At 38.5% G+C, this 18,283-nt stretch overlaps 1 protein-coding gene across 6 annotated transcripts in view; it reads left to right on the forward strand.

Annotated features, from left to right (window-relative positions):
* RPS6KC1 (ribosomal protein S6 kinase C1) overlaps positions 1 to 18,283 on the forward strand; it is a 243,669-nt gene that overhangs the window by 35,301 nt on the left and 190,085 nt on the right. The gene's annotated exons all lie outside the window — the stretch shown is intronic.

Raw genomic sequence — 18,283 nt, forward strand, 5'->3', positions numbered from 1 at the left:
TTCTTATTTTTTCTATAACTTTACCATAAATTTTCTTGTATGGACAGCTTTATATTCATCCTGTTATTTTTTAAAAAAATTAATTAATTTATTTATTTTTGGCTGTGTTGGGTCTTCATTGCTGTGTGCTGGCTTTCTCTAGTTGTGGCGAGTGGGGGCTACTGTTCGTTGCGGTGCACGGGCTTCTCATTGTGGTGTCTTCTCTTGTTGCGCAGCACAGGCTCTAGGCATGCAGGCTTCAGTAGTTGTGGCCCGCGGGCTCAATGGTTGTGGCTCGTGGGCTCTAGAGTGCAGGCTCAGTAGTTGTGGCGCACGGGCTTAGTTGCTCCATGGCATGTGGGATCTTCTCGGACCAGGACTCGAACCCATGTCCCCTGCATTGGCAGGCAGGTTCTTAACCACTGCGCCACCAGGGAAGTCCCATCCTGTTTTTTTTAAAAATCAATTTCTGCATGTGGAGTTGTAGAGTCAAAGTATATGGACGTTATTTTTCAAACTAGACAGTATTTTTTTCAGGTTATAAAGTACCATATGCAAATAACTCAGATGTTACAGAAAACTATGTAAAATAAAAATTCAACCTTAATACCATTTCCTAGATGGTATAACATTTTAGCATAATTTTTAGACTCTGTGTGTGTGTGTGTGTGTCTATGTGTGCTTGTGCTTGTGTGTACATTTGAGTATGCACATGCTTCTTTACCTTTCTGTATATATAAACTTCAAAATTGAAGTCTTGCTAAATGTAGTCTTGAAACCTCTTTTTCATACAGTGGTGTATTGTGATTGTCTTTTCATATCAATAAAAAGAATCTACATTATTAATTTTAATAGATGCATAGTATTTCAGTTTTTGTATATACCATGATTTATTAACCACTTTTACTCATATATTATTTTTAGTTTTTTTGCTATTATAAACAACACTACTTAATATTCTTATTTGTACACTGTTATGCAGATGTACAATTATTTAATTAGGATAAATTCGTGGGAGCAAAATTGCTTGGTCAAAGGGTATGCATATTTTTGTGACTTTTGATGCATATTGCATTATTGTTTTCAAATAATTTTAACATCAGTATTCTTTATACGTTGGAATAACTTTAGAAGTCAAAGTAATGCAGGTGTATGGCTAAGAAAATAGAAAAACAAAGCACAAAACAAAGCTAATAGAAGAATGTTCAATAAAAAGCAGTAGTTTCCTGGAGAGCAGTGTCAGGATCATGGCAGCATGAGATGATCCCTTCTTTCCCCTTCAGTCTATAACTAGTAAAACAACTCAACAAAGTTTCTTCCGCCTAACAGAACAGGATGCTGGAGAGATCCACACATTTTTACATCTGAAGGTGAGTGGACTAAGCACATAGAGGAGGTGGAACCAGGGGAACAGTGGAGGTGGTACCTGCAACTCCAGCCCCCTGGCCATGGTGGCTGAGTCCACAGCCCCAGAGAATGCGGTAACAGCAGTGGAGGCAGCGCACATGGCTCTGGCCTTCCAGCTGCAATGGCACCTGCAGCCACAGGGGACCATGCAGCAGGGCATGTGATCCCACTGATGCACTGTCAAAAGTCAATGATAAGGAAAGAATTTTAAAGACAGCCAGGGGAAAAAAGATAGTAACCTACAAAGGTACCCCCCCACATTGGGCTTTCAGCACATTTCTCAGCAGAAACTCTATTGTCTGGGAGAGAGTGTGATGACATACTCAGAATACTGAAAGATAAAAAATGTCAGCCAAGAATAGTCTATCTGGCAAAGTCGTCCTTCATATGAAGGAGAAATAAAGGCTTTCCCACACAAATAAAAGCTAAGGCAATTTATCAGCATTAGACCTGTCTTACAAGAAATGTTGAAAGGAGCTCTTCTACCTGAAATGAAAAGGCAAAAGTACACAAAACTTCGAGTAAGGTGATAAATAGATAGAATCAGAAAGTACAGCTCTATGGCGGAATAGATTGTTAAACACAGTTGTGACATAAAGGTTAAAGGGAAAAAAAGCATTAAAAATAACTAGCTACTTCAACTTGGTAATTAACTCAACATAAAAGGGGATAATATGTGACAACAAAAACATAAAAGGGGAAAAAAGAAACATAAAAGGGGAAGAGGGAAAGGATGGAACTGTATAGGCAAATGAAGATATGATACTATCAGCATAAAAAGGACTATCTTATCTATGAGATGTTTTATACAAACCTTATGATAACCACAAAACAAAAAATCTAGAGCAGAAACATGAAACATAAAAAAGAGGAAACTGAGCAAAACATCACAGAAGAACACCAAACTGGGACTGCTCTGGTGGTGCAGTGGATAAGATTCTGCACTCCCAATGCAGGGGGCCTGGGTTCGATCCCTGGTCAGTAAAGTAGATCCCACATTCATGCCACAACTAACAGTTCGCATGCCACAACTAAGGAGCCGGCGAGCTGCAACCAAATAAATGAATAAATAAATATTAAAAATAAAGAAATCTTAAAAAAAAAAACCCCCAAAACACCAAACTAAAATGGCAGACACAAACACAAGAAAAAACAAACAATGAAGATAGAGAGCAACCAGAAAATGATAAATAAATGGCAGTACTAAGTCTTCGTATGTCACTAATCATCCGAAATGTAAATGGATTGAATTCAATCAAAAGAAAGAGTTACTGGATGGGTTAAAAAATAAGACCCAACTATTTGTTGCCTCTGGGATACTCAGCTCTAAAGACAAATACAGGCTCAATGTAAGGAGATGGAAGATGATACTCCAAGCAAATGGCAGCCAAAAGAAAGCAGGTGTAGCCATACTTAGACAAAAATAGACTTCCAGTCAAAAAAATAACGAGACAAAGATGGACATTATATTGATAAAGGGAACAGTCCGTCAAGAAGACATGACATTTACTAATAATATATACATCTAACATAGCACCAAAATATATAAAGCAATTATATAACAGTTGTAAAGGGAGAAACTGACGGCAACATAATAATAGTAGGGGACTTTAACACCCCACTTACATCAGTGGATAGATCATCCAGACAGAAAGTCAACAAAGAAACATTGGCCTTAAATGAAACATTAGACTAGACTTATTAAATAGATATATACAGAACATTCCATCCAAAAGCAACAGAATACACATTTTTCTCAAGTGCACATGGAGTGTTCTCAAGGATAGACCATATGTTGGGACAAATATCAAGTCTCTTTAAGAAGATTGATCAACCACAAGAAGGCTGGAAAAGGTCACAAATATGTGGAGACTAAACAGCATGCTACTGAACAGCTATTGGTCAATGAAGAAATCAAAAGAGAAATCAAAAAAAGACAAATGAAAATAAGACATACCAAAATCTGTGGGATGCAGCAAAAGCAGTTCTAAGACAGAAGTTTATAGCAGTATAGGCCTACTTCAAGAAACAAGAAGAATCTCAAATAATCTAACCTTACAGCTAAAGGAACTAGAAGAAAAGAACAAATGAAGCACAAAGTCAGTAGAAGGGAGAACATAATAAAAATTGGAGTGGAAATAAATGAAATAGAGAACTAAATGACAGAAAAGATCAGTGAAACTAAGAGCTGGTTCTTTGAAAAGGTAAACAAAATTGACAAACCTTTATCTAGACTCACTAAGGAAAAAGTGAAGGCTCAAATAAATCTGAAATGAAAGAGGTGAAGTTACACTGAAATACAAAGGATTATATAAGAGACTGATATGAACAAATATGCCAACAAATTGGACAGCCTATAAGAATTGGATAAATTCTTAGAATCGTACAACCTTTCAAATCTGAAACATGAAGAAATACAAAATCTGAATAGACTGATCACTAGTAAAGAGATTGAAACAGTAACCAAAAACCTCCCCAAAAAACAGAAGTCCAGGACCAGATGGCTTCACTGGTGAATTCTATGAAACATTCAAAGAAGATTTAATACCTGTCCTTCTCAAACCCTTCCAAAAAAATTGAAAAGAAGGGAATGGTTCTTAACACATTTTATGAGGCCACCATTACCCTGATACCAAAGCCAGATAAGGACAACACACAAAAGAGAAAATTACAGGCCAGTATCTCTGATGAGCATAGATGCAAAAATCTTCAACAAAATATTAAGCAAATTGAATACAGCAATACATTAAAAGGATCATACACCAAGATCAAGTGACATTCCTTCCAGGGATGCAAGGATGGTTCAGTGTCTGCAAATCAATTAACGTTCTACACCACATTCATGAAACGAAGGATAAAAATCATATGATCACTTCGATAGATGCAGAAACAGCATTTGACAGTTTTCAATATCCATTTATGATAAAAACTTTCAATAAAATAAAATGGGTACAGAAGAAATGTACCTAAACATAAACGTATCTAAACATAATAAAGGCCATATATGACAAACTCATAGCTACCATCATATTCAGTGGTGAAAAACTGAAAGGTATTCTTCTATCAGTGGGATCAGGATGCCTGCTGTTGCCACTCTTATTCAACATAGTATTGGAAGTCCTACCCAGAGCAGTTAGTCAAGAAAAGGAAATAAAAGGCATCCAGATTGGAAAGGAGGAAGTAAAGCTGTCACTATTTGCAGATGACATGATTTTATATATAGAAACCCCTAAAGATTTCACCAAAAAACTCTTAGAAATATTAAATGAATATAGTAAATTTGCAGGGTAAGAAATCAAAGTACAAAACTCTGTTGCATTTTTATACCCTAACAATTAACTAGCAGAAAGAGAAATTAGGAAACAGTCCCATTTGTAATCCCAACAAAAAGAATAAAATACCTAGGAATGAACTTAACCAAGGAGGTGACAGACTTGTACGCTGAAAACTGTAAGGCATTGTTGAAAGAAATTGAAGAAGACACAAAGTAATGGAAAGATATCCCATGTTCATGGATTGGAAGAATTAACATTGTTAAAGTGTCCATAATACCTAAAGCAATCTACAGATTCAATGTGATCACTGTCAAAATCTTAACATTTTTCACAGAAGTTGAACAAAAAAATCCTAAAATTTGTATGGAATCACAAAAGACCCAGAACAGCCAAAATAATCCTGAGAAAAATGAACAAAGCTGGAGATATCACACTCCCTGATTTCAAATTATACTACAAAGCTATACTAATCAAAATAGCGTGTTATTGGCAGAAAACAGACACACAGATCAATGGGACAGAATTGAGAGCCCAGAAATAAACCCACACATATATGGATAACTAATTACAACGAAGTAGCCAAGAAAGTACAGTGGAGAAAGGAAAGTCACTTCAATAAATGGTGTTGGGAAAACTGGATAGCCACATGCAAAAGAATGACACTAGACCACTATTTTATACCATACACAGAAATTAACTCAAAATGGATTAAAGATTTGAATGTCAGATCTGAAAGCATAAAATTCCTAGAAGAAAGCATAGGCAGTACACTCTTTGATATTAGTCTTAGCAATAATTTTTTGGATATGTCTCCTCAGGCAAAGGAAATAAAGCCAAAAATAAATGGGATGACATCAAACTAAAAAGCTTCAGCGCAGCAAATGAAACCATTAACAAAATGAAAAGACAACTTACTGAGTGGGAGAAGGTACTTGCAAATCGTATATCTGATAAAGGGTTAATATCCAAAATATATAAAGAACTCATACAACTCAACAACAAAGAAAACCAAACAGCCTGATTAAAAACTGGGCAGAAAATCTGAATAGATCTTTTTCCAAAGAAGACATACAGATGTCCAACAGGCACATAAAAGATGTTCAACATCACTAATTATTAGGGAAATGCAAATCAAAATCACAATTAGATACCCCCTCATGCTCGTTAGAATGGTGATTATCAAAAGTGTTGGAGAGGATGTGAAGAAAAGGGAACCCTCATACACTGGTGGTGGGAAGGTAAATTTGTGCAGCCACAGTGGAAACCAGTGTGGAGATTTCTCAAAAAATTAATAGAAATACCATATGATCCAGCTATTTCACTTCTGGGTATTTATCTGAAGAATATGAAACAGTAATTTGAAAAGATATATGCAGACCTTTGTTTATTGCTGCATTATTTACAATATCCAAGATATGGAAACAACCCAAATGCCATTGATAGATGGATGGATAAAGAAGATGTGGTATATATATGCAATCAAATACTACACAGCCATAAAAAAGAATGAAATCTTGCCATCTGCAAAAGCATGAATCGGCCTAGAGGGTATTATGTTAAGTGAAATAAATTAGATGGAGAAAGACAAATACTGTATGATTTCACCCATGTGAAATCTAAACAAAACAAAAGGAACTAAATGAAACAAAAACAAATACATAGATACAGATTGGCAGTTATGAGAGGGGAAGGGAAGTGAGGAGAGGGCCAAAAGGGTAAAGGGGATCAAATGCATGGTGATGGATGGAAACAGGCTTTTGTGGTGAGCACACGTGGTGTATATAGAAGTTGAATTATAATGTTATACACAAGAAACCTATTTATTGTTATAAACCAACGTTACCTCAAAAAAAAAAAAAAAAACAAATTTTCCGCTCTACCCATCTTCCAGTTTTGCTTCTAGAGAGAACTGACTTTTATCTTTTTTATTTTTCATTTCTTTTTTTTTAAATTTTTATTTATTATTTATTTATTATGTTTATTTTTGGCTGTGTTGGGTCTTCGTTTCTGTGTGAGGGCTTTCTCCAGTTGCGGCGAGTGGGGGCCACTCTTCATCGCGGTGCGCGGGCCTCTCACTATCGTGGCCTCTCTTGTTGCGGAGCAGAGGCTCCAGACGCTCAGGCTCAGTAGTTGTGGCTCACGGGCCCAGTTGCTCCGCGGCATGTGGGATCTTCCCAGACCAGGGCTCGAACCCGTGTCCCCTGCATTGGCAGGCAGATTCTCAACCACTGCGCCACCAGGGAAGCCCTATTTTTCATTTCTTAAGTGTGTATTCCATATCTATAATAGTAAGTTTATACCTTTTTTTTTCTTTGACATAACAGCTTATGAGATGTCTTTTGACTTTTTACTCTGGTAGGTAAGAATTTGACTTACCCTGTTCCCTTGTATTATTACATAATATTTTTAGTTCCTCTATTGACTGCATCTCTATTTCTTGTTCCATAACTATGGACAATACCATTTGTCTCTGTAAGATGAATCTAAGGGCATATTTGTCCTTTCTTTTACTTCTTTAGCCCCTTTCACCACTCAGCGTATTTTAACGTTTGTCAAAGGTGATAGTATTTGTATTCTGTTCAATAATCATTATTAAGATTCCATACTTAATCTGTAGAATGATTTTCAAATCTGGAATTTAATAGACATCATCTGTAACATTTGTATTATTATGACTATGTAAATATTGTTCATTATTATGTCAGGTAGTGTGCCAGAATTACATTTTGTTCTCTGAGTTTAATTATGATGACTACTGTGACAATGTAGTTTTTAAAAAAAATTTTTTATTTAACATCTTTATTGGAGTATAATTGCTCCACAATGTTGTGTTAGTTTCTGCTGTATAGCAAAGCGAATCAGCTATATGTATACATATATCCCCATATCCCCTCCCTCTTGTGTCTCTCTCCCACCCTCCCTCTCCCACCCCTCTAGGTGGTCACAGAGCACCAAGCTGATCTCCCTGTGCGATGCAGCTGCTTCCCACTAGCTATCTGTTTTACGTTTGGTAGTGTATATATGTCCATGCCACTCTCTCACTTCATCCCAGCTTACCCGTCCCCCTCCCCGTGTCCTCAAGTCCATTCTCTACGTCTGTGTCTTTATTCCTGTCCTGCCCCTAGGTTCGTTAGAACCTTTTTTTTTTTTCTTTTTAGATTCCATATATATGTGTTAGCATACAGTATTTGTTTTTCTCTTTCAGACTTACTTCACTCTGTATGACAGATACTAGGTCCATCCACCTCACTACAAATAACTCAATTTCATTTCTTTTTATGGCTGAGTAATATTCCATTGTATATATGTGCCACATCTTCTTTATCCATTCATCTGTTGATGGACACTTAGGTTGCTTCCATGTCCTGGCTATTGTAAATAGAGCTGCAGTGAACATTGTGGTACATGACTCTTTCTGAATTATGGTTTTCTGGGCACAGTATATGCCCAGTAGTGGAATTGCTGGGTCATATGGTAGTTCTTTTTTAGTTTTTTAATGATCCTCTATACTGTTCTCCATAGTGGCTGTATCAATTTACATTCCCACCAACAGTGCAAGGAGGTTCCCTTTTCTCCACACCCTCTCCAGCATTTATTGTTTGTAGATTTCTTGATGATGGCCGTTCTGACCTGTGTGAGGTGATACCTCATTGTAGTTTTGATTTGCATTTCTCTAATGATTAGTGATATTGAGCATCCTTTCATGTGTTTGTTGGCAATCTGTATATCTTCTTTGGAGAAATGTCTATTTAGGTCTTCTGCCCATTTTTGGATTGGGTTGTTTGTTTTTTTGATATTGAGCTGCATGAGCTGTTTGTATATTCTGGAGATTAATCCTTTGTCAGTTACTTCATTTACAAATATTTTCTCCCATTCTGAGGGTTGTCTTTTTGTCTTGTTTATGGTTTCCTTTGCTGTGCAAAAGCTTTGAAGTTTCATTAGGTCCCATTTGTTTATTTTTGTTTTTATTTCCATTTCTCTAGGAGGTGGGTCAAAAAGGATCTTGCAGTGATTTATGTCAAAGAGTGTTCTTCCTATGTTTTCCTCTAGGAGTTTTATAGTGTCTGGCCTTACGTTTAGGACAATGTAGTTTTAATGGAGTCTTTTTTCCTTATACTACATAGATAAGTCAAATTCATGCTGCATGCTGGTTTGCTAAATATTTGGACCATGCCTTTTGTGGTAGACAGTCTCCAAGATGGCCACCTGTAATCCTCCTCTCCTGCTAGTTACACATTTGTGTATTCTCTTCCCAGGGATTGGTCTTTGTGACCAGTAGCATAAGGAAAAGTGACAGTGTGTCATTTCTGAGATTAGGTTATAAAGGCCATGGCTGCTCTCCTGGGGATGTTCCCTCCCTCTCTCTCTCATTACTTGCTCTGAGGTTTACCAGCTTTCATATTGTAAGGACACTCATGCAGCCTATGACGAGGCCCCCATGGAGAGGAACAGAGGGCAACAGCCAACACCCTGCAGGCATCTGACACCTGGCACAACCATGTGAATGAACTTAGATGCAGATTCTCCAGTCCCTGTAGAACTTTGAGGTGACTGCAACACTGACTGACAGCTTGACTGCAGCCTCATGAGAGACCTTGAGCTAGAACCATCCAGCCAAGCCACTTTTGGATTCCTAACTATCAGAGGTTGTGTCAGATAATAATGTTTATCGTTGTAGGCTGCTAAATTTGGGGGTAGTTTGTTTCATAGCAATGACTACTTAATAGATTTTTTTTTTTTTAACCTGTAAGTAGAGTGCTGTTATGACAAAAACCAAAAAATGTGGAGAGTGGCTCCTCATGGGCTTTGAGGAGAGTGTGAGGGCCTGAAGTGTCTTGAAGAAGCTATTCATAGAAGCCTCATGGTCGTTGATAAGACTGCAGGTGAGAGTTTGCAGGAAAATTAGGTAACTATTACTGGAAATTAGAGGAAGGTAGTGGATCCTTCTTATGTAGTTGCAGAAAGTTTAGCCACATGGTTGCATACAGTTATTTGGAAAGTAGAAAATGTACCAAAGAAGAGGGTAGTGTAGCTAAGGAGATTTCCAACCAGAGTGTTTAATAAGTATGGTGTGGTTTCCTCTTGTTGCTTTTAGTAAAATGTGAGAGGAGAGAGAAATTAAAGGAAGGATTGTTTTTGTGGTGGCTTAAAACAATAGAACTTTATTTTCTTGCACTTCTGGGGGCCAGAAGTCTGAAATAAGTATCTTTGGGCAGAAATCAAGGCGTCAGCAGGGCCTAGAGCCTCTAGGGAAGAATATGTTCCTTGCCTCTTTCAGTTTTTGGTGACTGGGTGTGTTCCTTGGCTTGTGCCAGCATCATGTCAATCTTCAAAGCCCTCATTTTCAAACCTCTGTCTGCTTCATCTTCATATTGCCTTCTCTGTGAAATCTCTCTCTGTTTCTCTCTTATAAGAACATTTGTGATGGCATTTAGTGCCCACCCTGATAATTCAGGATAATCTCAAGATCCTTAATCAAATGTGCAAAGACTCTTGTCCAAATAACATATCATTTACAGGTTCCAGGAATTTGGACATGGTATCTTTGGGGTCATTTTTTAGACTATCGCATATATTCACCTTCCTTCCTCCCTCCATGTCTCCATCCCTCTCTCCCTTCCTTCTTCCTTCCTTTCTTCCAGAACTTTTAAGATCATGAATATATCCTGCTCTTCTACAAAATTGCCTCTTAGATTTAGCATCCATTGATTCTTGCATGAACCAATGTTTGCATGATGGCTACAAAATAATGATTTTTCCAGTTGCAGCACCCCTTCCACATTAATGATTATCCTCCCTTCTCACTTTATCTGTGTATCTTTGTTAACTATTCTTCTTTTTGCTTGTATCTGTTTATCTGTCTGTACAGCTGTATGTCTGTGTATTGTATCTGTCTGTATATTTATCCATCTATCCATTATTTATTTGGACACATATACCTATGTTTTCCCCTAATAGTTTAGAATTCATTAATGTACTTAATTATTTTGATGCTCAAATTGTCCTAGTTTTGACCAGTAGGAGACCTTTTACTCTGGCTTTTCTGTCCTTGTAACTTCTTCCTATCAAATTTTTTTTTTTTTTTTTTTTAAAGAATGTCTTACTTTTAGGCATAAGAAGATGTTCATTGCTCATCTTGAATTTATTATGCTCCAGCCCTGGAATCAGCCATCTTTTCACAGAGCCCTGGTTGCTTTTTTGTGGGGAGTGATTTTAGAAACTATGTTAGTTATCAATTTATTGCATTTTAGCTCCAAATCCACCTTTTATTGCCTTATTGGACCTACTTTTCCAACTGGCATGTGTAAACTTAATCCGCGGAGGGTGTTGGAGGGACCCTGTGGGAGACAGGGTTTGGGTGTACTTCTGTCCCTGCTTGCCGTGTTGCCAGTGGCATGTGCGTGTGTGGGCTGCCCCGTGTGCTCACCCTCTGGCAAATTCTGTTGCCGTTTCCTGTCTGGGGCCTCCTGCCTTCCACCCTTGGCCTGCTGACACCACAGCAAAGTTTCCTGTTTGTCAGTTCCAGCCTGCAGTTCCTTGCGCACCGGCTTTGGCCCTCCTACTATGGAACAGGTGTGGCTCGGGCAGCCCAGCTAACTTCTCTTACCCAGTGTGCTGCAGCCACACTGTCTCCATGAGATCTGAAGTCCAGCCTTGGGGACGAGGCACCCCTTACGAGTACTGCCTTTGGTTTTCTCTCTCCACCCTAGGATATTCCTTACAGTTCTCTTTTATTCCTTCTTAGTAGTTAATCCTGTGTAAATAGTTAATAATTCTTTATACGACTTTTCCTGTTCAAATTGTTGTGTGGATTCCATTTTTTGGCTGGACTCTGGCTGCCACAGAGACGAAAGAGACGACTGCCTGGGCAGTAGATAAGCTCATGGTCGCTTGCTTTTAGGCTCTTTCAGCTGCTATAGTTGGGAAACACAATGCATTTATGTACATACATATTACAATGCATACATAATACATACTTCCATTCATATACAAACCTGCATATATACATGTATATGTACACATATATTTTTATATACATGTACATGTACATATACATATTTCAGAGTTGTTTATGATAGCTTTTGCCAAACACATTTTTATATGTTCAGGTCTATTCTTCCATGCCCCTCCACTAACCTCCCTGCCAAGATTTTTCAGTTTTGGTCCTGATTAGAAAGGTCTCCCATACCTACATTTGCTTGTAAGATGATTTTTATAGCTTAAAAAGTTCTTTTTAATATCCATGTGGAATTTATATTTGAATGGGGTGTCAGATGATGCTCCATTTTACTCTTCTTTCAGATGGTTAGGTATCTGTTATAAGATCATTTATTAAATAATCCATATTTTTCCTAGTGAAATCTTTGTTATACTTTTCTTATGCATTGCCATGAATTAAAGGTTTTTTTCTTTTGTGGCATTTATTTGTCTATTCTTACATTAATTCCTGTTTCTATACCATGTTGATTTTCGTATAATGGCTTTATAGAGTATGTTCTGATACCAGCTATATTTCTCATCAACATTGGAGAAATTGCTGCCTTTCAAGATCATCCTGGAATTCCTGGGGCTCTTACATTGGTGCTTCTTGGTTTTAAGAAGCCATGCCAATTATCCATTTATTACCTCTTAGCTTCAGGTCCCTTCTTTCTTTTTTCTTTTTGGCCATGCTGCGCGGCTTGCAGGATTTTAGTTCCCCAACCAGGGACTGAACCCGTGCCCTCGGCAGTGAAAGCGCAGAGTCCTAACCACTGGACCTCCAGGGAGTTCCCTTCAGGTCCCTTCTTTCATTTTCCGTTCTGCATTAATGGGTTGGACTCCGTAAGCATTTTCCGTTACAGTGAGTATGCAGTTAAGCTTCACAGTAGAGGACACTGGAGGGGCATTGTGGGAGGGTCAGGTCTTTTCTTCTTCTTTCCAGTGTTCTATGGGCTTTGTTTTTCATTTTGCTTTTGCTGCACCGTTGCCAGAGGCATCTGCCTCAGCTGTATACCTAGAGCCCAGGCTCCTGATAAGCTTGCAGCCCCAGCCAATTGATGGCCATTTAGCTAAGCACACCAAGGTCCCCCAGACCTATTGGAGAATGGGCTTCAGACTCTCTGACTTCCTCTGTGTACCTGCCTCTCAGCTTCAGCCTGCTAGCACCCTGTACCCCTCCTGACAGGGCCACTGTAGACCTAAGGCCTTGTTGCCCTGCAGGCGAACAGATTCTTGATGCCCCTCTCCTTCTCCATGCATGTCTGACAGCTTTGGCCTGCCTTTATTACTTCAGAAAGTCATTTCCTGTGGCCTTCCCGACACTGCCACTGTGTGCCCCAGGCCTTGCATTACCTTGCTTGTGAGTGGGCTCCCAGCGCTGTGACTCTCTCGTTGCCCACCTGCCAGACTTGTCCCTTCTGAAGTCTGCAGGGGTCTTTCCTGGCAACTGTGGACCAGTTCTGGCCCGGGGAACCCAGCAAATGTCTCCCCCATCCAGTGGCTGTAACCATACCTTTTCCAAGAAGATCTGAGTCCTAACCTTGGAGAGGGCTTCCCCCTTCCAATTTTTTTCTTCCTTGGTTACCCTGGGGTATTCTTTAGAGTTCTCTTTTCACTCTAGAGTTTCTCATTTTTCCATTGTCATGGTTAATAATTCTTTATATTAAACTTTTCCTGTTCCAATTACTGTGTGGTTTTGATCTCTTGACTGAACCCTACTGTCTGTCTTTCATTTTAGAAGAATTCTGGATGATCTGACGTTATCTTGTCTCCATTGGCTAAGAGTCCACGTGGCACAGGGATTTCTTCATTCTGATTTGATTGCAGGACCACAGTACTAACTGAGCTTCACACCTGCTTCCTCAGGATATTCAGCATGTTTTAACAGCTCCTTGAGATCTGGGCACAAGATGCAGAGAATCTTATATAGTATAGCAACATCAGTGGCATTTATGCCAGAATAAAGTGGTCATCGAAAGCTTCTTGCTACAATTCTTTAATTTTAATAAATACTAAATATTAACAATTTATGATATATAGTGATATTTTGAAATATAAGTAATAGCAAGAAGTATCTTGGATGCATAATTAAAAAGGTGAAAAACAATTGAGGGATGTGGGCAACTCGTCACTAGCAATAGAACCATTAGTCCTGATGGGTCCATCCATTCATTCCCTTCTCCTACTAAGCATTAGGGGGATCCACAAACTCTTTGTTATCGTAGGCTATTAACCTTTGACTGCTTGCTTTTGGCCTTTGAGTCCAGTCATTCCGTTGGTACTCCACATTTCTGTTGCCTTTTGTTCATAGTTACTATCCAGGATCTATGGTTCCCTACTTTTTTTCTTGACACCTGTCCTGATTAAAGTTGTAGCTGGTTACATGCCACAAATCTGTTATTAGTGGAGTCTTCTCTGATTGATTTCAGTTTAGCTCTTAATTATCTGGAAATTTTATAGGCACATTTAATTCAAGAAACATTTTAGAAATAAGCACTGTGGATACAGTGACTCAATCTCTGTCTTCTAAGAAACTTAGAGTCTCATAGTTGAAGTGAGCATCATGATCCAGAAGTGCTTTAGGATGTGGCATTCTTACTGTCAAGTTTTTAAATCTTGTGACACCCTACTTTTACTATGAAGATGCAAATAATTAAAAAAATTGACTAATCTGAGGAGTTTTAAGAATCATACTTCTAAATCCACATCAAAAAGTTTTTTTTTTTTGTATTCTGAAAGTAAAGAATCCTCCCTCATGTTGTACTTAACTGTCTTTTCCTCCCCCTTTCAACCCTAAGCTGTGTTGTTTAGAGACTGCTTTATTCTTACTTATGGATATATCTTCAGCATGTAGGACCATGCCTAACATATAAATGCTTGAAAAATAAATTGAGCAAAAAGAAAATGAGTTAAGATTTAAGAGTTGGAGTAGTTATAGGCAATGATATTAAAAGCCAGTCATGGGCTTCCCTGGTGGCATAGTGGTTAAGAATCCATCTGCCAATGCAGGGGACACAGGTTTGAGCCCTGGTGTGGTAAGATCCCACACGCGGCGGAGCAACTAAGTCCATGAGCCACAACTACTGAGCCTACGCTCTAGAGCCCGCGAGCCACAACTACTGAGCCTGCGTGCTACAACTACTTAAGCCGGCGTACCTAGAGCCCGTGCTCTGCAACAAGAGAAGTCACCGCGATGAGAAGCCCGCACACCGCAACGAAGAGTATCCCCTGCTCGCCGCAACTAGAGAAAGACTGCGTGCAGCAACGAAGACCCAATGAAGCCCAAAAAAGAAAAAAAAAAGCCAGTCTCATGGCAGAAATTTAAAAGTTTGATTATAGCTACTATGGGGAAATAGATACAGGAAGAGTAGAGATTTGACCAGTTTGGGGAGGACAATTTGGAATATACCTTTTCCTGTTTTTGGTAAATTTTACTACACATCTATTCTCATGTCTACATAGGAGATATTTATCAGATTATTAGACGCTTTGGCTTCAGAAGTCTCCTTTACGCTCTTAAAAATTATTGAAGCTTGAAGAACTGTTGTTTATTTGGTTGTATCTCTTAATATTTACCATACTAGAAGTTTAAAAATATTATTGTACTAAATTAAGAATAAAAACACACTTAACATGTTAATATTTTTATGAAAAATGATTTTTCCAAAGCAAAAAATCTAGAGGAGTAGTATTAGTTTACTTTTGCGAACCTCCAATGCCTGTATTAAAAGAAGACAGCTGATTCTTTTTTTTTTAAATAAATTTATTTATTTTATTTATTTATTTTTGGCTGCGTTGGGTCTTCCTTTCTGTGTGCGGGCTTTCTCTAGTTGCGGCGAGCAGGGGCTACTCTTCGTTGCAGTGTGTGGGCTTCTCTTTGTGGTGGCTTCTCTTGCTGCGGAGCACGGGCTTTAGGCGCGCAGGTTTCAGTAGTTGTGGCTTGCGGGCTCTAGAGTGCAGGTTCAGTAGTTGTGGTGCATGGGCTTAGTTGCTCTGCGGCATGTGGGATCTCCCTGGACCAGGGCTCGAACCCGTGCCCCCTACCTTGGCAGGTGGATTCTTAACCGCTGCGCCACCAGGGAAGTCCCAACAGCTGATTCTTATATCTGCTTCTGGATTCAGTCTGTGGTGATGGTTTTGGTTGAAGTATATGACGAAAATTTAGGGTCACACAGATGATGTAGTTGAAAAAGGGAGGAGTATTTTAATAGCTCTTCAGATAATTGAAGATATTCTTTGATACATCAGAGCTTGACAGTGGTAAATTCCTTCTTTTTTTGTTATTGAAGTCTAGCTGATTTACAATATTATGTTAGTTTCAGGTGTACAACATAGTGCTTTGATATTTTTATAAATTATACTCTATTTGAAGTTATAAAATGTTGGCTATATTCTGTGTGCTGTACATTACATCCTTGTATCTTATTTATTTTATGCCTCGTAGTTTGAACCTCTTAATCCCCTACCCCTATATTGCCCCTCCCCTCAGCCTTGTCTCCACTGGTAACCATTAGTTTGTTCTATGTATCTGTGTGTCTGTTTCTGTTTTGTCATACTCATTTGTTTGTTTTATTTTTTAGATTCTACATATAAGTGAAAATATACAGTATTTGTCTTTCTCTGCCTTATTTCACTAAGCATAATACTTTCCAGGTCCATCCATGTTGTTACATATGGCAAAATTTTATTCTTTTCTATGACTGAGTAGACAGCGGTAATTTCTTATTCTTTTATTAAAATTTTTTTTAATTGGAGTATAATTGCTTTAGAACGTTGTGTTAGTTTCTGCTGTAGAATGAAGTGAATCAGCTGTATGTCTACCTGTATCCCCTCCCCCTTGGACCTCCCTCCCCCGCCCCCCATCCCACCCATCTAGGTCGTCACAGAGCACCGAACTGAGCTTTCTGTGCTTTATAGCATGTTCCCACTAGCTATCAGTTTTACGCATGGTAGTGTATATATGTCAGTCGTAATCTCCCAATTCGTCCCACCTTCCCCATCACCCCCTGGGTCCATATGTCCGTTCTGTACATCTACGTCTCTATTCCTGCCCTGCAAATAGGTTTGTCTCTACCATTTTTCTATATTCCACATATATGCGTTACTATATGATATTTGTTTTTCTCTTTCTGGCTTACTTCATTCTGACTGACAGACTCTAGGTCCATCCACATCTCTACAAATGACCAAATTTCGTTCCTTTTTATGGCTGACTAATATTCCATTGTAGATATATGTGCCACATCTTCTTTATCCGTTCATCTGTCATTGGACATTTAGGTTGTTTCCATGTCCTGGCTATTGTAAATAGAGCTGCAATGAACATTGGGGTACTTGTGTCCTTTTGAATTATGGTTTTCTCAGGGTATATGCCCAGTAGTAGGATTGCTGGGTAATACGGTAGTTCTATTTTTAGTTTTATAAAGAACCTCCATACTGTTCTCCATAGTGGCTGTACCAATTTACATTCCCACCAGCAGTGCAAGAGGGTTCTCTTTTCTCCACACCCTCTCCAGCATTTACTGTTTGTAGATGTTTTGACGATGGCCACTCTGACTGGAGTGAGGTGATACCTCATTGTAGTTTTGATTTGCATTTCTCTAATATTTGGTGATGTTGAACGTCTTGTCATGTGCCTCTTGGCCATCTGTATGTCATCTTTGGGGAAATGTCTATTTAAGTTTTCCACCCATTTTTTGATTGGGTTGTTTGTTTTTTTGATATTGAGCTCCATGCGCTGTCTGTATATTTTGGAGATTAATCCTTTGTTGCTTCGTTTGCAAATATTTTCTCCCATTCTGAGGGTTGTCTTTTCATCTTGTTTATTGTTTCCTTTGCTGTGCAAAAGCTTTTAAGTTTCATTAGGTCCCATTTGTTTATTTTTGGTTTTATTTTCATTATTCTAGGAGGTGGGTCAAAAAGGATCTTGCTGTGGTTTATGTCAAAGAGTGTTTTTCCTATGTTTTCCTCAAAAGTTTTGTAGTGTCCGGTCTTACATTTACGTCTTTAATCCATTTTGAGTTTATTTTTGTGTATGGTGTTAGGGAGTGTTCTAATTTCATTCTTTTACATGTAGCTGTCCAGTTTTCCCAGCACCACTTATTGATGAGGCTGTCTTATCTCCATTGTATGTTCTTGCCTCATTTGTCATAAAGTAGGTGACCATATGTGTGTGGGTTTATCTCTGAGCTTTCTATCCTGTACCACTGATCTATATTTCTGTTTTTGTGCCAGTACCATGCTGTCTTGGTTACTATAGCTTTGTAGTATAGCTTGAAGTCGGGGAGCCTGATTCCTCCAGCTCCATGTTTTTTCCCTCAAGATTGCTTTGGCTATTCAGGGTCTTTTGTGTTTCCATACAAATTGTAAAATTTTTTGTTCTAGTTCTGTGAAGAATGCCACTGGTAATTTGATAGGGATTGCATTGAATCTGTAGATTGCTTTAGGTAGTATAATCATTTTCACAAATCTGATTCTTCCAATCCAAGAACATGGTATACTTCTTCTATCTGTTTATGTCATCTTTGATTTCTTTCATCAGTGTTTTATAGTTTTCTGAGTACAGGTCTTTTGCCTCCTTAGGTAGGTTTATTCCTAGGTATTTTATTCTTTTTGTTGCGATGGTAAATTGGATTGTTTCTTTA

The sequence above is a fragment of the Balaenoptera borealis genome, assembly GCF_965194805.1.
Source record: "Balaenoptera borealis genome assembly, chromosome: 1".
Lineage (NCBI taxonomy): Eukaryota > Metazoa > Chordata > Mammalia > Artiodactyla > Balaenopteridae > Balaenoptera > Balaenoptera borealis.